The 22,334-nt window shown below is 42.8% G+C and overlaps 1 long non-coding RNA gene across 1 annotated transcript; it reads right to left on the bottom strand.

Moving 5' to 3' along the window:
- Positions 1 to 203: 203 nt before the first annotated feature.
- LOC117523986 lies at positions 204 to 19,145 on the bottom strand. Its single transcript, XR_004564664.1, has 3 exons — positions 18,958 to 19,145; positions 506 to 508; positions 204 to 228 (listed from the first exon to the last, which is right to left on the bottom strand). It is a non-coding gene; the product is annotated as an uncharacterized LOC117523986 (long non-coding RNA).
- Between the last annotated feature and the right edge of the window lie 3,189 nt (positions 19,146 to 22,334).

A 22,334-nucleotide genomic window follows, 5' to 3' on the forward strand; every position in this document is an offset into this window, starting at 1 on the left:
GCTGCGCTCTCAGGCGGCGTCGTCAGCCTGTTCAAGCTGAAAACATCCACATTTCAGGCTCTATTGATCCAGGACGTCGTGAGAGAACAGAGAAGTTTCAGAAGAAGTCGGTTTCAGCATTTTATCCGGATATTCCACTGTTAAAGGAGATTTTTTTAATGAAAGACGTGCGGACGGGTCCGCGCGTCGGGACGCAGCCGCCGCGACGCTCCGCCACAGGAAAAACACCTCTGTTGAAAGCCTTAAGGACAAGTTGGAACATGTCCTGCCTGTTAAACAATTTCTCATATACTCACTCCACTGAAAGCCATCAAAAGCCGCCTGGATTTTACAAATGGTTATCAACACGGAGGTGTTTTTCCTGTGCCGCCGCACCGCGTCGGCTGCGTCCCGACGCGCGGACCCGTCCGCACGTCTTTCATTAAAAAAATCTCCTTTAACAGTGGAATATCCGGATAAAATGCTGAAACCGACTTCTTCTGAAACTTCTCTGTTCTCTCACGACGTCCTGGATCAATAGAGCCTGAAATGTGGAGGTTTTCAGCTTGAACAGGCTGATGACGCCGCCTGAGAGCGCTGCACGACGTCTCACACCGTGAAAAGTCCTTAAAGCGACAGAATCACCTCAAAATCTCTCATCAGCTGTTAAAAGTTTCACTGAAAACCAGCTTAATTTTTCGAACCGTGTCCACTTCGATGTGTCTCACAGGTTTAGAAAAAATTCTGATCAAACAACGCGCCAGTCTCTCAGCAACTTCTCAGACAAAGGAATTCCGACGAGGGGCTGGACGACTCCTCCCACAAGGAGTGCTCACAGGCGAATGACGTCACCGACAGGCGTGGAAAAACTCACGCATGCGCACGAGGGTTCAAGCATGTCTGACGTAAAAACATATGAATGAAATCCATATAGTTTTTGAAAAAAATAAAAAGGACCGTAACTTTATTGACAGCCCTCGTATGCTCTCTCCTGCTAGTCCCCGTCAGTACTCTAGCTGCAGCATTCTGAACCAACTGAAGGCTTTTTAGGGAACTTTTAGGACAACCTGATAATAATGAATTACAATAGTCCAGCCTAGAGGAAACAAATGCATGAATTAGTTTTTCAGCATCACTCTGAGACAAGACCTTTCTGATTTTAGAGATATTGCGTAAATGCAAAAAGGCAGTCCTACATATTTGTTTAATATGCGCTTTGAATGACATATCCTGATCAAAAATAACTCCAAGATTTCTCACAGTATTACTAGAGATCAGGGAAATGCCATCCAGAGTAACAATCTGGTTAGACACCATGCTTCTAAGATTTGTGGGGCCAAGTACAATAACTTCAGTTTTATCTGAGTTTAAAAGCAGGAAATTAGAGGTCATCCATGTCTTTATGTCTGTAAGACAATCCTGCAGTTTAGCTAATTGGTGCGTATCCTCTGGCTTCATGGATAGATAAAGCTGGGTATCATCTGCGTAACAATGAAAATTTAAGCAATACCGTCTAATAATACTGCCCAAGGGAAGCATGTATAAAGTGAATAAAATTGGTCCTAGCACAGAACCTTGTGGAACTCCATAATTAACTTTAGTCTGTGAAGAAGATTCCCCATTTACATGAACAAACTGTAATCTATTAGACAAATATGATTCAAACCACCGCAGCGCAATGCCTTTAATACCTATGACATGCTCTAATCTCTGTAATAAAATTTTATGGTCAACAGTATCAAAAGCAGCACTGAGGTCCAACAGAACAAGCACAGAGATAAGTCCACTGTCCGAAGCCATAAGAAGATCATTTGTAACCTTCACTAATGCTGTTTCTGTACTATGATGAATTCTAAAACCTGACTGAAACTCTTCAAATAGACCATTCCTCTGCAGGTGATCAGTTAGCTGTTTTACAACTACCCTCTCAAGAATCTTTGAGAGAAAAGGAAGGTTGGAGATTGGCCTATAATTAGCTAAGATAGCTGGGTCAAGTGATGGCTTTTTAAGTAATGGTTTAATTACTGCCACCTTAAAGGCCTGTGGTACATAACCAACTAACAAAGATAGATTGATCATATTTAAGATTGAAGCATTAAATAATGGTAGGACTTCCTTGAGCAGCCTGGCAGGAATGGGGTCTAATAAGCATGTTGATGGTTTGGATGAAGTAACTAATGAAAATAACTCAGACAGAACAATCGGAGAGAAAGAGTCTAACCAAATACCGGCATCACTGAAAGCAGCCAAAGATAACGATACATCTTTGGGATGGTTATGAGTAATTTTTTCTCTAATAGTCAAAATTTTGTTAGCAAAGAAAGTCATGAAGTCATTACTAGTTAAAGTTAATGGAATACTCAGCTCAATAGAGCTCTGACTCTTTGTCAGCCTGGCTACAGTGCTGAAAAGAAACCTGGGGTTGTTCTTATTTTCTTCAATTAGTGATGAGTAGAAAGATGTCCTAGCTTCACGAAGGGCTTTCTTATAGAGCAACAAACTCTTTTTCCAGGCTAAGTGAAGATCTTCTAAATTAGTGAGACGCCATTTCCTCTCCAACTTACGGGTTATCTGCTTTAAGCTACGAGTTTGTGAGTTATACCACGGAGTCAGACACTTCTGATTTAAAGCTCTCTTTTTCAGAGGAGCTACAGCATCCAAAGTTGTCTTCAATGAGGATGTAAAACTATTGACAAGATACTCTAACTCCCTTACAGAGTTTAGGTAGCTACTCTGCTCTGTGTTGGTATATGACATTAGAGAACATAAAGAAGGAATCATATCCTTAAACCTAGTTACAGCGCTTTCTGAAAGACTTCTAGTGTAATGAAACTTATTCCCCACTGCAGGGTAGTCCATCAGGGTAAATGTAAATGTTATTAAAAAATGATCAGACAAAAGGGAGTTTTCAGGGAATACTGTTAAGTCTTCTATTTCCATACCATAAGTCAGAACAAGATCTAAAATATGATTAAAGTGGTGGGTGGACTCATTTACTTTTTGAGCAAAGCCGATAGAGTCTAATAATAGATTAAATGCAGTGTTGAGGCTGTCATTCTCAGCATCTGTGTGGATGTTAAAATCGCCCACTATAATTATCTTGTCTGAGCTAAGCACTAAGTCAGACAAAAGGTCTGAAAATTCACAGAGAAACTCACAGTAACGACCAGGTGGACGATAGATAATAACAAATAAAACTGGTTTTTGGGACTTCCAATTTGGATGGACAAGACTAAGAGACAAGCTTTCAAATGAATTAAAGCTCTGTCTAGGTTTTTGATTAATTAATAAGCTGGAATGGAAGATTGCTGCTAATCCTCCGCCCCGGCCCGTGCTACGAGCATTCTGACAGTTAGTGTGACTCGGGGGTGTTGACTCATTTAAACTAACATATTCATCCTGCTGTAACCAAGTTTCTGTTAGGCAGAATAAATCAATACGTTGATCAATTATTATATCATTTACCAACAGGGACTTAGAAGAAAGAGACCTAATGTTTAATAGACCACATTTAACTGTTTTAGTCTGTGGTGCAATTGAAGGTGCTATATTATTTTTTCTTTTTGAATTTTTATGCTTAAATAGATTTTTGCTAGTTATTGGTGGTCTGGGAGCAGGCACCGTCTCTACGGGGATGGGGTAATAGGGGGATGGCAGGGGGAGAGAAGCTGCAGAGAGGTGTATAAGACCACAGCTCTGCCTCCTGGTCCCAACGCTAGACAGTCACAGTTTGGAGGATCCCAAAAAATTGGCCAGATTTCTAGAAATGAGAGCTGCTCCCTCTAAAGTGGGATGGATGCCGTCTCTCCTAACAAGACCAGGTTTTCCCCAGAAGCTTTGCCAATTATCAATGAAGCCCACCTCATTTTTTGGACACCACTCAGACAGCCAGCAATTCAAGGAGAACATGCGGCTAAACATGTCACTCCCGGTCTGATTGGGGAGGGGCCCAGAGAAAACAACAGAGTCCGACATTGTTTTTGCAAAGTTACACACCGATTCAATGTTAATTTTAGTGACCTCCGATTGGCGTAACCGAGTGTCATTACTGCCGACGTGAATTACAATCTTACCAAATTTACGCTTAGCCTTAGCCAGCAATTTCAAATGTCCTTCGATGTCGCCTGCTCTGGCCCCCGGAAGACAATTGACAATGGTTGCTGGTGTCGCTAACTTCACATTTCTCAAAACAGAGTCGCCAATAACCAGAGTTTGATCCTCGGCGAGTGTATCGTCGAGTTGGGAAAAACGGTTAGAGATGTGAACGGGTTGACGGTGTACACGGGGCTTCTGTTTAGGGCTACGCTTCCTCCTCACAGTCACCCAGTCAGCCTGCCTTCCCGACTGCACGGGGTCTGCCAGGGGGGAACTAACGGCGGCTAAGCTACCTTGGTCCGCACCGACTACAGGGGCCTGGCTAGCTGTAGAATTTTCCACGGTGCGGAGCCGAGCCTCCAATTCGCCCAGCCTGGCCTCCAAAGCTACGAATAAGCTGCACTTATTACAAGTACCGTTACTGCTAAAAGAGGCCGAGGAATAACTAAACATTTCACACCCAGAGCAGAAAAGTACGGGAGAGACAGGAGAAGCCGCCATGCTAAAATGGCTAAGAGCTAGTAGCTACGCTAAGCTAGCGGATTCCCAAACAGGGAATCCGACACTAGACAGGCTGTGGAGCAGCACAGGTAACGCACAACAACAGTGCTAAAAACTAAAATAAAATAAAAATAAAAATCCACTGGACAGGCTGTGGAGCAGCACAGGCAACGCACGACAACAGTGCTAAAACAAAATAAAAATCCACTAGACAGGCTGTGGAGCAGCACAGGTAACGCACGACAACAGTGCTAAAACAAAATAGAAATCCACTAGACAGGCTGTGGAGCAGCACAGGTAACGCACAACAACAGTGCTAAAACAAAATAAAAATCCACTAGACAGGCTGTGGAGCAGCACAGGTAACGCACGACAACAGTGCTAAAACAAAATAAAAATCCACTAGACAGGCTGTGGAGCAGCACAGGTAACGCACAACAACAGTGCTAAAACAAAATAAAAATCCACTGGACAGGCTGTGGAGCAGCACAGGTAACGCACGACAACAGTGCTAAAAAATAAAATAAAATAAAAATAAAAATCCACTGGACAGGCTGTGGAGCAGCACAGGTAACGCACGACAACAGTGCTAAAAAATAAAATAAAAATCCACTGGACAGGCTGTGGAGCAGCACAGGTAACGCACGACAACAGTGCTAAAAAAAAATAAAAATAAAAAAAAAAATAATAAAATAAAATAATAAAATAAAAATCCACTGGACAGGCTGCGGAGCAGCACAGGTAACACACGACAACAGTGGTAAAAAATAAAATAAAAATCCACTGGACAGGCTGTGGAGCAGCACAGGTAACGCACGACAACAGTGCTAAAAAAAATAAATAAAATAAAATAATAAAATAAAAATCCACTGGACAGGCTGCGGAGCAGCACAGGTAACACACGACAACAGTGGTAAAAAATAAAATAAAAATCCACTGGACAGGCTGTGGAGCAGCACAGGTAACGCACGACAACAGTGCTAAAAAAAATAAAATAAAATAAAATAATAAAATAAAGATCCACTGGACAGGCTGCGGAGCAGCACAGGTAACACACGACAACAGTGGTAAAAAATAAAATGAAAATCCACTGGACAGGCTGTGGAGCAGCACAGGTAACACACGACAACAGTGCCAAAAAACAAAACAAAAATCCACTGAACAGGCTGTGGAGCAGCACAGGTAACACACGACAACAGTGCCAAAAAACAAAACAAAAATCCACTGAACAGGCTGTGGAGCAGCACAGGTAACACACGACAACAGTGGTAAAAAATAAAATAAAAATCCACTGGACAGGCTGTGGAACAGCACAGGTAACGCACGACAACAGTGCTAAAAAATAAAATAAAAATCCACTGAACAGGCTGTGGAGCAGCACAGGTAACACACGACAACAGTGCTAAAAATAAAATAAAAATCCACTGGACAGGCTGTGGAGCAGCACAGGTAACACACGACAACAGTGGTAAAAAATAAAATAAAAATCCACTGGACAGGCTGTGGAGCAGCACAGGTAACACACGACAACAGCGCCAAAAAATAAAATAAAAATCCACTGAACAGGCTGTGGAGCAGCACAGGTAACACACGACAACAGTGGTAAAAAATAAAATAAAAATCCACTGGACAGGCTGTGGAGCAGCACAGGCAACGCACGACAACAGCGCCAAAAAATAAAATAAAAATCCACTGAACAGGCTGTGGAGCAGCACAGGTAACACACGACAACAGTGCTAAAAATAAAATAAAAATCCACTGGACAGGCTGTGGAGCAGCACAGGTAACGCACGACAACAGTGCTAAAATAAAATAAAAATCCACTGGACAGGCTGTGGAGCAGCACAGGCAACGCACGACAACAGCGCCAAAAAATAAAATAAAAATCCACTGAACAGGCTGTGGAGCAGCACAGGTAACGCACGACAACAGTGCTAAAATAAAATAAAAATCCACTAGGCAGGCTGTGGAGCAGCACGACAACAGTGCTAAAAAATAAAATAAAAATAAAAACGAAAGCGTTAGCAAGCTAGTTAGCTTGCCAACGCTGATGAAGGTTAGCTGATAAAAGAGCTCCGTCGCGATGCTTCGACCGTTAGAGGTCTTCTTTAGGCGTTGGAGCACGGTGAAAAAGTAAAAAAAAGTAAAAAAGTAAAAAAGTCTTGAAAAAGACTGTTAATTCAAAGAACTCAAACAGCTCAGTTCAAACAGCTAACAGATACAGCAGAACACCGCTGTGCTCCGGAACCAGGATTGCTGGAGTCAGTGGCCTCATTGCTTGATCTGTATCAGTTGACCCCAAATATTTAAACTCATCTACTTTCACCACTTCTACTCCTTGTAACTGCACTATTCCACTGGGCTCCCTCTCATTTACACACATGTACTCAGTCTTGCTTCTACTGACTTTCATTCCCCTTCTCTCCAAAGCATATCTCCACTTCTCCAGACTAGACTCAACTTGCTCTCTACTCTCACTACAGATCACAATGTCATCTGCAAACATCATAGTCCATGGGGACTCCTGTCTGATCTCATCTGTCAACCTGTCCATCACCACTGCAAACAAGAAAGGACTCAGAGCTGATCCTTGGTGTAGTCCCACCTCCACCTTGAATGAGTCTGTCATTCCGACTGCGCATCTCACCGCTGTTACACTATTCTTGTACATGTCCTGCACTACCCTAACATACTTCTCTGCCACTCCAGTCTTCCTCATACAATCAATTCAATTTTCAATCAATTTTTTTTTTATATATAGCGCCAAATCACAACAAACAGTTGCCCCACTGGTGCCTGTTTTCCATGTAATGTGGGCATGAGTCAAGAGCATCTGATGTAAAATTAGCATGTTAGTTTATTTCCAAATTTGTCAAATACCGTTTAAAATAATAAGAATAATATTATAATAATAATAACAATATTACCACCAACATATCAATCAATCAATCAATTTTTTTATATAGCGCCAAAACACAACAAACAGTTGCCCCAAGGTGCTTTATATTGTAAAGCAAGGCCATACAATAATTATGTAAAACCCCAACGGTCAAAACGACCCCCTGTGAGCAAGCACTTGGCTACAGTGGGAAGGAAAAACTCCCTTTTAACAGGAAGAAACCTCCAGCAGAACCAGGCTCAGGGAGGGGCAGTCTTCTGCTGGGACTGGTTGGGGCTGAGGGAGAGAACCAGGAAAAAGACATGCTGTGGAGGGGAGCAGAGATCGATCACTAATGATTAAATGCAGAGTGGTGCATACAGAGCAAAAAGAGAAAGAAACAGTGCATCATGGGAACCCCCCAGCAGTCTACGTCTATAGCAGCATAACTAAGGGATGGTTCAGGGTCACCTGATCCAGCCCTAACTATAAGCTTTAGCAAAAAGGAAAGTTTTAAGCCTAATCTTAAAAGTAGAGAGGGTGTCTGTCTCCCTGATCTGAATTGGGAGCTGGTTCCACAGGAGAGGAGCCTGAAAGCTGAAGGCTCTGCCTCCCATTCTACTCTTACAAACCCTAGGAACTACAAGTAAGCCTGCAGTCTGAGAGCGAAGCGCTCTATTGGGGTGATATGGTACTACGAGGTCCCTAAGATAAGATGGGACCTGATTATTCAAAACCTTATAAGAAGAAGAATTTTAAATTCTATTCTAGAATTAACAGGAAGCCAATGAAGAGAGGCCAATATGGGTGAGATATGCTCTCTCCTTCTAGTCCCCGTTAGTACTCTAGCTGCAGCATTTTGAATTAACTGAAGGCTTTTTAGGGAACTTTTAGGACAACCTGATAATAATGAATTACAATAGTCCAGCCTAGTGGAAATAAATGCATGAATTAGTTTTTCAGCATCACTCTGAGACAAGACCTTTCTAATTTTAGAGATATTGCGTAAATGCAAAAAAGCAGTCCTACATATTTGTTTAATATGCGCTTTGAATGACATATCCTGATCAAAAATGACTCCAAGATTTCTCACAGTATTACTAGAGGTCAGGGTAATGCCATCCAGAGTAAGGATCTGGTTAGACACCATGTTTCTAAGATTTGTGGGGCCAAGTACAATAACTTCAGTTTTATCAATCAATCAATCAATCAATATTTTTTTATATAGCGCCAAATCACAACAAACAGTTGCCCCAAGGCGCTTTATATTGTAAGGCAAGGCCATACAATAATTATGTAAAACCCCAACGGTCAAAACGACCCCCTGTGAGCAAGCACTTGGCTACAGTGGGAAGGAAAAACTCCCTTGTAACAGGAAGAAACCTCCAGCAGAACCAGGCTCAGGGAGGGGCAGTCTTCTGCTGGGACTGGTTGGGGCTGAGGGAGAGAACCAGGAAAAAGACATGCTGTGGAGGGGAGCAGAGATCGATCACTAATGATTAAATGCAGAGTGGTGCATACAGAGCAAAAAGAGAAAGAAACAGTGCATCATGGGAACCCCCCAGCAGTCTACGTCTATAGCAGCATAACTAAGGGATGGTTCAGGGTCACCTGATCCAGCCCTAACTATAAACTTTAGCAAAAATGAAAGTGTTAAGCCTAATCTTAAAAGTAGAGAGGGTGTCTGTCTCCCTGATCTGAATTGGGAGCTGGTTCCACAGGAGAGGAGCCTGAAAGGTGAAGGCTCTGCCTCCCATTCTACTCTTACAAACCCTAGGAACTACAAGTAAGCCTGCAGTCTGAGAGCGAAGCGCTCTATTGGGGTGATATGGTACTACGAGGTCCCTAAGATAAGATGGGACCTGATTATTCAAAACCTTATAAGTAAGAAGAAGAATTTTAAATTCTATTCTAGAATTAACAGGAAGCCAATGAAGAGAGGCCAATATGGGTGAGATATGCTCTCTCCTTCTAGTCCCCGTCAGTACTCTAGCTGCAGCATTTTGAATTAACTGAAGGCTTTTTAGGGAACTTTTAGGACAACCTGATAATAATGAATTACAATAGTCCAGCCTAGAGGAAATAAATGCATTAATTAGTTTTTCAGCATCACTCTGAGACAAGACCTTTCTGATTTTAGAGATATTGCGTAAATGCAAAAAAGCAGTCCTACATATTTGTTTAATATGCGCTTTGAATGACATATCCTGATCAAAAATGACTCCAAGATTTCTCACAGTATTACTAGAGGTCAGGGTAATGCCATCCACAGTAAGGATCTGGTTAGACACCATGTTTCTAAGATTTGTGGGGCCAAGTACAATAACTTCAGTTTTATCTGAGTTTAAAAGCAGGAAATTAGAGGTCATCCATGTCTTTATGTCTGTAAGACAATCCTGCCGTTTAGCTAATTGGTGTGTGTCCTCTGGCTTCATGGATAGATAAAGCTGGGTATCATCTGCGTAACAATGAAAATTTAAGCAATACCGTCTAATAATACTGCCTAAGGGAAGCATGTATAAAGTGAATAAAATTGGTCCTAGCACAGAACCTTGTGGAACTCCATAATTAACTTTAGTCTGTGAAGAAGATTCCTATTTACATGAACAAATTGTAATCTATTAGACAAATATGATTCAAACCACCGCAGCGCAGTGCCTTTAATACCTATGGCATGCTCTAATCTCTGTAATAAAATTTTATGGTCAACAGTATCAAAAGCAGCACTGAGGTCTAACAGAACAAGCACAGAGATGAGTCCACTGTCCGAGGCCATAAGAAGATCATTTGTAACCTTCACTAATGCTGTTTCTGTACTATGATGAATTCTAAAACCTGACTGAAACTCTTCAAATAGACCATTCCTCTGCAGATGATCAGTTAGCTGTTTTACAACTACCCTTTCAAGAATTTTTGAGAGAAAAGGAAGGTTGGAGATTGGCCTATAATTAGCTAAGATAGCTGGGTCAAGTGATGGCTTTTTAAGTAATGGTTTAATTACTGCCACCTTAAAAGCCTGTGGTACATAGCCAACTAACAAAGATAGATTGATCATATTTAAGATCGAAGCATTAAATAATGGTAGGGCTTCCTTGAGCAGCCTGGTAGGAATGGGGTCTAATAAACATGTTGATGGTTTGGATGAAGTAACTAATGAAAATAACTCAGACAGAACAATCGGAGAGAAAGAGTCTAACCAAATACCAGCATCACTGAAAGCAGCCAAAGATAACGATACGTCTTTGGGATGGTTATGAGTAATTTTTTCTCTAATAGTTAAAATTTTGTTAGCAAAGAAAGTCATGAAGTCATTACTAGTTAAAGTTAATGGAATACTCAGCTCAATAGAGCTCTGACTCTTTGTCAGCCTGGCTACAGTGCTGAAAAGAAACCTGGGGTTGTTCTTATTTTCTTCAATTAGTGATGAGTAGAAAGATGTCCTAGCTTTACGGAGGGCTTTTTTATAGAGCAACAGACTCTTTTTCCAGGCTAAGTGAAGATCTTCTAAATTAGTGAGACGCCATTTCCTCTCCAACTTACGGGTTATCTGCTTTAAGCTACGAGTTTGTGAGTTATACCACGGAGTCAGGCACTTCTGATTTAAAGCTCTCTTTTTAGAGGAGCTACAGCATCCAAAGTTGTCTTCAATGAGGATGTAAAACTATTGACGAGATACTCTATCTCACTTACAGAGTTTAGGTAGCTACTCTGCACTGTGTTGGTATATGGCATTAGAGAACATAAAGAAGGAATCATATCCTTAAACCTAGTTACAGCGCTTTCTGAAAGACTTCTAGTGTAATGAAACTTATTCCCCACTGCTGGGTAGTCCATCAGAGTAAATGTAAATGTTATTAAGAAATGATCAGACAGAAGGGAGTTTTCAGGGAATACTGTTAAGTCTTCAATTTCCATACCATAAGTCAGAACAAGATCTAAGATATGATTAAAGTGGTGGGTGGACTCATTTACTTTTTGAGCAAAGCCAATAGAGTCTAATAATAGATTAAATGCAGTGTTGAGGCTGTCATTCTCAGCATCTGTGTGGATGTTAAAATCACCCACTATAATTATCATATCTGAGCTAAGCACTAAGTCAGACAAAAGGTCTGAAAATTCACAGAGAAACTCACAGTAACGACCAGGTGGACGATAGATAATAACAAATAAAACTGGTTTTTGGGACTTCCAATTTGGATGGACAAGACTAAGAGTCAAGCTTTCAAATGAATTAAAGCTCTGTCTGGGTTTTTGATTAATTACTAAGCTGGAATGGAAGATTGCTGCTAATCCTCCGCCCCGGCCCGTGCTACGAGCATTCTGACAGTTAGTGTGACTCGGGGGTGTTGACTCATTTAAACTAACATATTCATCCTGCTGTAACCAGGTTTCTGTAAGGCAGAATAAATCAATATGTTGATCAGTTATTATATCATTTACCAACAGGGACTTAGAAGAGAGAGACCTAATGTTTAATAGACCACATTTAACTGTTTTAGTCTGTGGTGCAGTTGAAGGTGCTATATTATTTTTTTCTTTTTGAATTTTTATGCTTAAATAGATTTTTGCTGGTTGTTGGTGGTCTGGGAGCAGGCACCGTCTCTACGGGGATGGGGTAATGAGGGGATGGCAGGGGGAGAGAAGCTGCAGAGAGGTGTGTAAGACTACAACTCTGCTTCCTGGTCCCAACCCTGGATAGTCACGGTTTGGAGGATTTAAGAAAATTGGCCAGATTTCTAGAAATGAGAGCTGCTCCATCCAAAGTGGGATGGATGCCGTCTCTCCTAACAAGACCAGGTTTTCCCCAGAAGCTTTGCCAATTATCTATGAAGCCCACCTCATTTTTTGGACACCACTCAGACAGCCAGCAATTCAAGGAGAACATGCGGCTAAACATGTCACTCCCGGTCTGATTGGGGAGGGGCCCAGAGAAAACTACAGAGTCCGACATTGTTTTTGCAAAGTTACACACCGATTTAATGTTAATTTTAGTGACCTCCGATTGGCGTAACCGGGTGTCATTACTGCCGACGTGAATTACAATCTTACCAAATTTACGCTTAGCCTTAGCCAGCAGTTTCAAATTTCCTTCAATGTCGCCTGCTCTGGCCCCCAGAAGACAATTGACTATGGTTGCTGGTGTCGCTAACTTCACATTTCGCAAAACAGAGTCGCCAATAACCAGAGTTTGATCCTCGGCGGGTGTGTCGTCGAGTGGGGAAAAACGGTTAGAGATGTGAACGGGTTGGCGGTGTACACAGGGCTTCTGTTTAGGGCTACGCTTCCTCCTCACAGTCACCCAGTCAGCCTGCTTTCCTGGCTGCTCGGGATCTGCCAGGGGGTAACTAACGGCGGCTAAGCTACCTTGGTCCGCACCGACTACAGGGGCCTGGCTAGCTGTAGAATTTTCCACGGTGCGGAGCCGAGTCTCCAATTCGCCCAGCCTGGCCTCCAAAGCTACAAATAAGCTACACTTATTACAAGTACCGTTACTGCTAAAGGAGGTCGAGGAATAACTAAACATTTCACACCCAGAGCAGAAAAGTGCGGGAGAGACAGGAGAAGCCGCCATGCTAAATCGGCTAAGAGCTAGTAGCTACGCTAAGCTAGCGGATTCCTAAAAACACGCAAAGTGAATAATGTGTAAATAATTTAGAGGTGATTCAGCAGAAGGAGTGCTTTAGTTAAGGCACGTAAAGATTACACTGGGAAACAAATCGTAGGCAATCCATCGTCTTTATCTGAGTTTAAAAGCAGGAAATTAGAGGTCATCCATGTCTTTATGTCTGTAAGACAATCCTGCAGTTTAGCTAATTGGTGTGTGTCCTCTGGCTTCATGGATAGACAAAGCTGGGTATCATCTGCGTAACAATGAAAATTTAAACAATACCGTCAATACAATGCCACAACTCTTCTCTTGGCACCCTATCATAAGCTTTTTCTAAGTCCACAAACACACAATGTAACTCTTTCTGTCCTTCTCTGTGCTTTTCCAACAGTATTCTCAGAGCAAACATTGCATCTGTAGTGCTCTTTCTCGGCATGAAACCACATTGCTGCTCACAGATCTTAACCTGTTTTCTAAGCCTAGCTTCTACTACTCTTTCCCATAACTTCATGCTGTGGCTGATCAGCTTTATGCCTCTGTAGTTACAGCAGCTCTGCACATCACCCTTGTTCTTGAAAATAGGAACCAGCACACTTCGTCTCCACTCCTCAGGCATCCTCTCACTTTCCAAGATTTTATTAAATAATCTGGTTAGAAACTCTACTGCCATCTCTCCTAGACATTTCCATGCCTTCATTGGAATGTCATCTGGACCAACTGCCTTTCCACTCTTCATCCTCTTCATAGCAGCCCTCACTTCTTCCTTGCTAATCTCTTTTACTTCCTGATTTACTCTCACCACATCATCCAGCCTTTTCTCTCGCTCATTTTCTTTATTCATCAACTCTTCAAAATATTCCCTCCACCTTCTCAGCACACACTCCTCACTTGTCAGCACATTACCATGTGCATCTTTTACCACCCTAACCTGATGCACATCCTTTCCAGCTCTGTCCCTTTGTCTGGCCAATCGGTACAAGTCCTTTTCTCCTTCCTTACTATTCAACTTCTTGTACAGCTCGCAATATGCCTTTTCCTTTGCTTTTGCCACTTCTCTTCTCGCCTTACGCCGCATTTCCTTGTACTCCTGTCTACTTTCTTCATCTCTCCGACTATCCCAAAACTTTTTCGCCAACCTCTTTCTCCTTATGCTTTCCTGGACCTCTTCATTCCACCACCAAGTCTCCTTGTCTTCCTTCCACTGTCCAGATGTCATACCCAGTACTGCCCTAGCTGTCTCTCTCACCACATCTGCAGTACGTTTCTAGTTGTCCAAAATTGCTTCCCCTCCAACTAGTGCTTCTCTCACCTGCTCACTAAATTTCACACAACAATCTTCCTCCTTCAGCTTCCACCATCTGATCCTTTGTTGAGCTCTCCCTCTCTTCTTCTTCTTTACCTCTAAAGTCATCCCACAAACAACCATCCTATGCTGTCTAGTGACACTCTCTCCTGCTACCACCTTACAGTCTGTGATTTCTTTTAGCTTGCATCTCCTATAAAGAATGTAGTCCACCTGTGTGCACCTTCCTCCACTCTTATATGTTACCCTGTGCTCCTCCCTTTTCTTAAAGTAGGTATTCACCACAGCCATTTCCATCCTTTTTGCAAAATCAACTACCATCTGTCCTTCCCCATTCCTATCCTTGATACCATATCTACCCATTACTTCCTCATCACCTCTGTTCCCTTCACCAACATGCCCATTGAAGTCTGCTCCTATCACCACTCTTTCATACTTGGGCACACTCTCCACCAACTCATCTAACACACTCCAGAAATCTTCTTTCTCCTTCATCTCACAACCTACCTTGTGGGGCATATGCACTGATGATATTCATCATCACCCCTTCCATTTCCAATCAAGCATGAAACAACATAACCTCTAATAATAACAGAGTAAATGTTAATAATAATAAAACAAAAGTACACTACAACAATGCACAAAAATCCCAAATTAAAGAGCTAATAATACAGAAAAAAGGCTCAACTTATACTCCAGGGCAATTTACTGAATATATGTATTTTTCCTCTTCAAGAGACACTTTTAACAGGTCTGCCTTATATTGCAGAAAATGTAGTACCCTGTGGACTTCATCACAAATAGCCTGAAAACAGCTGTCACTTACAGCAAAATCACATCACTCTAGAATGCAAACAGCCTGGAACACTTACAAAATCATACGTGCAAATGCAGCAGTCTATAGTGTAAATATGGATGTTTTCCAAGCTGCGAAAAAGAGACCGAGCAAAAGCAAGGTTAATAATTCATTTATTATATGGCTATTATATATAAACATGCAAACTTACCTCTGTGGTTTTCGCACAGACCTAGCTAATGCTCAGTCCGTACTGTCAACACCACGGTCTGATATCCCCGTACAGACCGAGCAAGTGAGGTTAACAATTTGTTTATTATATGGCTATTATATATATAAACACGCACCCCAAACTTCCCTTTCCCAGGCCACATTAACCACCTCTGACTAGGGATACCGTGGTGTTCCCAGGCCAGTGTGGAGATGTGCCTGGAACACCTCCCTAGGGAGGTGCCCAGGAAGCATCCTTACCACATGCCTAAACCACCTCAGCTGGCTGCCTCCAATGCAAAGGAGCAGTGGCTCTTCTATGAGCCCCTCGCAGATGACGGAGCTTCTCATCTTATCTCTAAGGGAGACACCAGCCAACCTCCTGAGGAAGCCCATTTCAGCCAATTGTACCCGCGATCTAGTTCTTTCAGTCATGACCCAACCCTCATGACCACAGGTGAGAGTAGGAACAAAGATTGGCCAGTAGATCGAGAGCTTCGCCTTTGGGCTCAGCTCCCTTTTCCTCATAACAGTCCAGTAGAGTGAATGCAATACCGCCCCTGCTACACTGATTCTCCAGTTAATCGCATTCTTCATTGTCCCCTCACTCATGAACAAGACCCTGAGGTACTTGAACTCCTTCATTTGGGGCCTCACTCCCTACCCAAAGTAGGCAATCCATTGTCTTCCTGCTGAGAACCATGGCCTCAGATTTAGAGGTGCTGATCCTCATTTCAGCTGCGTCACACTCGGCTGTGAACCGATCCAGTGAGTACTGGAGGTTACAGGCCGATGAAGCCAACAGGACCACATCATCTGCAAAAAGCAGTGATGAGCCAACCAAACTGAAAACTGAACCCTCCTCCCCACCACTACACTTCAATATCACAAACAGGATTGTTGACATGCGCAGCCCTGCTGGAGGCCAAGTCGGACTTACTGCAGAGAACCCGAACACAGCTCTCCTTTTGTGAGTACAGAGATTAAATAGCCCTGAGCAGGGACCCCTTCACTCCATACTTCCGCAGCACCTCCCACAGTATCTCCCGGGGTACCCTTCTCCAGGTCCACAAAACACATGTAGACTGGATGGGCATACTCCCAGGCAGCCTCCAGGATCCTTGTGAGAGTGAAGAGCTGGTCAGTTGTTCCACAACCAGGATGGAACCCGCGTTGTTCCCCTTCAATCAGAGGTTCGATTATTGGCCGAATCCTCCTTTCCAGCACCCTGGAGTAGACTTTACCAGGGAGGCTGAGTAGTGCTGCACCTGTAGCTTGCACACACTCTTTGGCCCTCCATTTGAAATATGGGGACCACCACCCCGGTTTGGCACTCCTTAGGCACTGTCCCAGACCTCAACACAATGTTGAAGAGACGTCTCATCGAAGACAATCCCCCCCACACCTCCACATTAACATAGCTCAGCAAATGTTGGTCAGGTTAGATTATCCTATAATTAAAAAAAAGTGTTAATTCATCCAGAAAACCCACTTTTATTGATTTTGATACTATCTCACATTTGCTGTGTAAAATTAAGAATGGTTTTAAAAGCACTGCTAGTCTCTTTAATCCACTGTCAACTAAACTGTTTCAAGATTTGTGGCCATCATTACGTAGATTCACTTTGCATTCATGTTGTTAAGCTATCACTCATGACTTAAAATTTCTTAAATGACTTAAAAATGACTTAAAATCATCCATTAAAAGGAAATGTTTGTGCTCCGGACCACCTAAAAAGTCTAAAATCAAGTACTAAGCGCGACTGAGAGGTTTTGAGCCTGAACCAGAAAAAGTAAGTAGGGTGTGGTTCTCTATCTTTGCATTCTGAAAAACCAACATTTCTCAAGAATCACTCACTGGGTGCAATGTTGAGAAATGTCAGTGTAGAAAATGAATGAATGAATGAATAACTCTGATTTGTACCATATTTTAAAATTATAAGTCCTTAGTTTTAAGCCATAAAGTTATGCATAATTAGGGGCATGGTTACTTTGAGTGACAGCTAGTGTGTGCCGTGAGCCAGGCTCAATGCTGCAGTACTACACAGACCACTAGCTGTGGCTGCTAGTTACCAGACTGGAAACTTTGTTAAGTGCATGGAGGAAACCGTTTTGATCAACTTTATGACTGTGTGTATGGATTGCAGTAAGTAGCATATGGGTAATATTTTGTACAGATCCTCTGAAGCAAGTGATGACAATTTTTTTTATGATGTGTGCAGATTTGGACACAGGCAGTTAAGAACGGATAGTCCCAGATGTGTTCTCAAAGAATACATTTTTATTTTTTTCTATCCCTTATTCTGCACCAATGGAGATTTTTCAGTTGTCTAGAAGTAAACATTTGCATGGATGTGGATTTCGTGAGGCAACTGCAAAGAGAACATCTCTGCACACAACAAACTTTCCAGTCTGAACTAGTTGTTGTGGAGGACTGTGTCCATCCTTTCAAAGCATTTTATAACAAATATCTGTCATAATATGGCTGGACAGTTTGTTGTTCTAATGGATCATCTAAGGCAGGGGTATTTAACTGATTCCAGAAAGAGCCGAGAGGGTGCAGGTTTGCTTTGCAACCACCCACTCCACCAGGTGATTTCACTGATTAACATCACTTTGAGCAGATGGAATCAGTCGACCAGTCGATTGCAATCGAGCAGTCGATCGCGGGCTGAGTTCCAGTTGATGCTGCAACCATAGCGTCTTATCATGTCAGATGTGCTTTTCATAAGGGGAAAGAAATCTTTCAAGGATGTGAGATTGTGACAGAAGCATTAATAGAAGCCACAGATGTGCTCTGATTGTGTCTGCTTTTCAGGATGTGCAACTCTCAAGAAATTCTGTTACACAGCGATGTGAGTGAATGTCAGAGGTTGGTGAATGGCAACTGAGGAATGGTATTGACACGTGAATGTTTTTCTCTCCAATTCAATGAGTCCACTGATGCTATGGATGCGGCTCAGCTATGTGTTTTCGCTAGAATGGTTTTTTTGACAACATGAATGTAAAAGAAGAGCTGCTGCCCATTTTGCCTTTGAAAGGGCACACGAGAGGCACAGATATTTTTCAAGTTTTATGGAATTTGTTAATAAGAACCAGTTGCCCCTCTTCACACTCATCTCCATTACAACTGATGGGGCTCCAGTGAAGGTTGGACGAACCTCTGGGTTCATCAGATTGTGCAAACAGTGTGAATCTTTCCTGGATTTCCTGAATTACCATTGTAAAATTCACCAGCAAGGGTTGTATGGAATATGGAAGATGTGATGGATGTTGCTAACAAGATTGTGTGTTCTGTTCAGACCAGGAGTCTGCAGAGGCAATTATTCCGTGGGCAGCTGGAGGAGACAGGTGTACGACACACAGATCTGCTGCTGCACACAGACGTTCGATGGCTTAGCAGAGGTAAATTTCTAGAACAGTTTTCTGAATTGTTGCCCGAAATTAAAGAATTTCTGAAACATTCAAACCATGCTGAAAAAGCATAGGTAGAAGACAGTCAGTGGCTCTTGGATTTAACCTTTCTTACTGATCTGACTGAGAAGCTCATTAACTTGAATCTAGAGCTGCAGGGTAAAGACAAACACATCAACATGATCAGCTCCATGAACACATTTAAAAGCAAGTTACACCTGCTATCAAACAGGTTGCAACAGTGTGATCTGCGGAACTTTCCACACATGGACACAGAACTTAAGCATCAGTGCAAAGACTGTGCAGAGTTTGAGCGTGCACGTTATGATGATCAAGTGCAGAGCATCTTGTCAGAATTTGACAGCCGCTTTACTGACTTTGCATCCATTGAGCCTGTTAGTTTCCTCTCTTTTCCATTTGGGGAAAATACAGATATGGACTGTATATCTGCTTGCCTCTACTGGTGGTTGGCTCTCACTGCGGTATTGTATCACTTCCTGTTCCGGAGCACAGCGGTGTTTTGCTGTATCTGTTAGCTGTTTAATCTGCGCAGTTAGATTGATCTAGTTACCTAGATAATGATTTGTTTCACAGTGTAATCTTCACGTGCCTTAACTAAAGCACTCCGTCTGCTGAATCACCTCTAAATTATTTACACATTATTCACTTTGTGTGTTTTTAGGAATCCGCTAGCTTAGCGTAGCTACTAGCTCGTAGCCGGTTTAGCATGGCGGCTTCTCCTGTCTCTCCCGCACTTTTCTGCTCTGGGTGTCAAATGTTTAGTTATTCCTCGGCCTCCTTTAGCAGTAATGGTACTTGTAATAAGTGTAGCTTATTCGTAGCTTTGGAGGCCAGGCTGGGCGAATTGGAGACTCGGCTCCGCACCATGGAAAATTCTACAGCTAGCCAGGCCCCTGTAGTCGGTGCGGACCAAGGTAGCTTAGCCGCCGTTAGTTTCCCTCTGGCAGATCCCGAGCAGCCGAGAAAGCAGGCCGACTGGGTGACTGTGAGGAGGAAGCGTAGCCCTAAACAGAAGCCCCGTGTACACCGCCAACCCGTTCACATTTCTAACTGTTTTTCCCCACTCGACGACACACCCGCCGAGGATCAAACTCTGGTTATTGGCGACTCTATTTTGAGAAATGTGAAGTTAGCGACACCAGCAACCATAGTCAATTGTCTTCCGGGGGCCAGAGCAGGCGACATTGAAGGAAATTTGAAACTGCTGGCTAAGGCTAAGCGTAAATTTGGTAAGATTGTAATTCACGTCGGCAGTAATGACACCCAGTTACGCCAATCGGAGGTCACTAAAATTAACATTGAATCGGTGTGTAACTTTGCAAAAACAATGTCGGACTCTGAAGTTTTCTCTGGGCCCCTCCCCAATCGGACCGGGAGTGACATGTTTAGCCGCATGTGTTGTGAAAGTGTAGTGACACGGACCCACAACAGGGGGCGCAAATGAACGGTCAATAGATGAGACAAAAGGTAACAATTTAATGTTGTGAAATGTGCACAACGAACATACAGACAATCTCAGAATATAATTACAGTCAAATTACAAAGGTGACGTGTGGGCAGGCTCGAGGATAGAAGACGTCTGTCCTGAGAAGAGCCGGAACCACACGATTTCCGCCCCCACAGAACCTGGTGAATACTGGAGCCGCCAAGTCCCGAATTCCCAGGTGATCACCGTCCCCGACTGTCGGATCTGGTACTGCTGGCGAAGAACAAAGACAGTCAAGTGTGGGTGTGTGTACACCCAGTAACAACAGCGGTGGGAATGCCACCTCCACCTCTCACTCAATATGTTGCAGCGGTCTCAGATGAAAAGGAGCGCCGTCTTGCACAGCCTCCGCAAAAACGACCGGTTCTCCTGCAAACACTCACAATAACAGATTTATAAATCTCACAAAAAGGCTGAGAGTATTACCTCCAATGAAGTATGATATCTCGGCGATGAGGTGGAGATGACGTCTGGTCTTTATGGAGTGCGATGATGAAGAATGTGTGACAGCTGTCAGGAATTAATGAGTGACAGCTGTCACTCCCGGCTGTGTCCGTGGCGGCAGCGCCCTCTCGTGCCTGAAGCCCGCACTTCAGGCAGGGCGCCCTTTGGTGGTGGGCCAGCAGTATATCCTCTTCTGGCAGCCCACACAACAGCATGTTCTCCTTGAATTGCTGGCTGTCTGAGTGGTGTCCAAAAAATGAGGTGGGCTTCATAGATAATTGGCAAAGCTTCTGTGGAAAACCTGGTCTTGTTAAGAGAGAGGCATCCATCCCACTTTGGATGGAGCAGCTCTCATTTCTAGAAATCTGGCCAATTTTCTTAAATCCTCCAAACCGTGACTATCCAGGGTTGGGACCAGGAAGCAGAGTTGTAGTCTTACACACCTCTCTGCAGCTTCTCTCCCCCTGCCATCCCCTCATTACCCCATCCCCGTAGAGACGGTGCCTGCTCCCAGACCACCAATAACCAGCAAAAATCTATTTAAGCATAAAAATTCAAAAAGAAAAAATAATATAGCACCTTCAACTGCACCACAGACTAAAACAGTTAAATGTGGTCTATTAAACATTAGGTCTCTCTCTTCTAAGTCCCTGTTAGTAAATGATATAATAATTGATCAACATATTGATTTATTCTGCCTTAGAGAAACCTGGTTACAGCAGGATGAATATGTTAGTTTAAAAGAGTCAACTTCCCCGAGTCACACTAACTGCCAGAATGCTCGTAGCACGGGCCGAGGCGGAGGATTAGCAGCAATCTTCCATTCCAGCTTATTAATTAATCAAAAACCCAGACAGAGCTTTAATTCATTTGAAAGCTTGACTCTTAGTCTTGTCCATCCAAATTGGAAGTCCCAAAAACCAGTTTTATTTGTTATTATCTATCGTCCACCTGGTCATTACTGTGAGTTTCTCTGTGAATTTTCAGACCTTTTGTCTGACTTAGTGCTTAGCTCAGATAAGATAATTATAGTGGGCGATTTTAACATCCACACAGATGCTGAGAATGACAGCCTCAACACTGCATTTAATCTATTATTAGACTCTATTGGCTTTGCTCAAAATGTAAATGAGTCCACCCACCACTTTAATCATATCTTAGATCTTGTTCTGACTTATGGTATGGAAATTGAAGACTTAACAGTATTCCCTGAAAACTCCCTTCTGTCTGATCATTTCTTAATAACATTTACATTTACTCTGATGGACTACCCAGCAGTGGGGAATAAGTTTCATTACACTAGAGGTCTTTCAGAAAACGTTGTAACTAGGTTTAAGGATATGATTCCTTCTTTATGTTCTCTAATGCCATATGCCAACACAGTGCAGAGTAGCTACCTAAACTCTGTAAGTGAGATAGAGTATCTCGTCAATAGTTTTACATCCTCATTGAAGACAACTTTGGATGCTGTAGCTCCTCTGAAAAAGAGAGCCTTAAATCAGAAGTGCCTGACTCCGTGGTATAACTCACAAACTTGCAGCTTAAAGCAGATAACCCATAAGCTGGAGAGGAAATGGCGTCTCACTAATTTAGAAGATC

Source organism: Thalassophryne amazonica, chromosome 13 (genome assembly GCF_902500255.1).
Source record: "Thalassophryne amazonica chromosome 13, fThaAma1.1, whole genome shotgun sequence".
Taxonomy (NCBI): Eukaryota; Metazoa; Chordata; class Actinopteri; order Batrachoidiformes; family Batrachoididae; genus Thalassophryne; species Thalassophryne amazonica.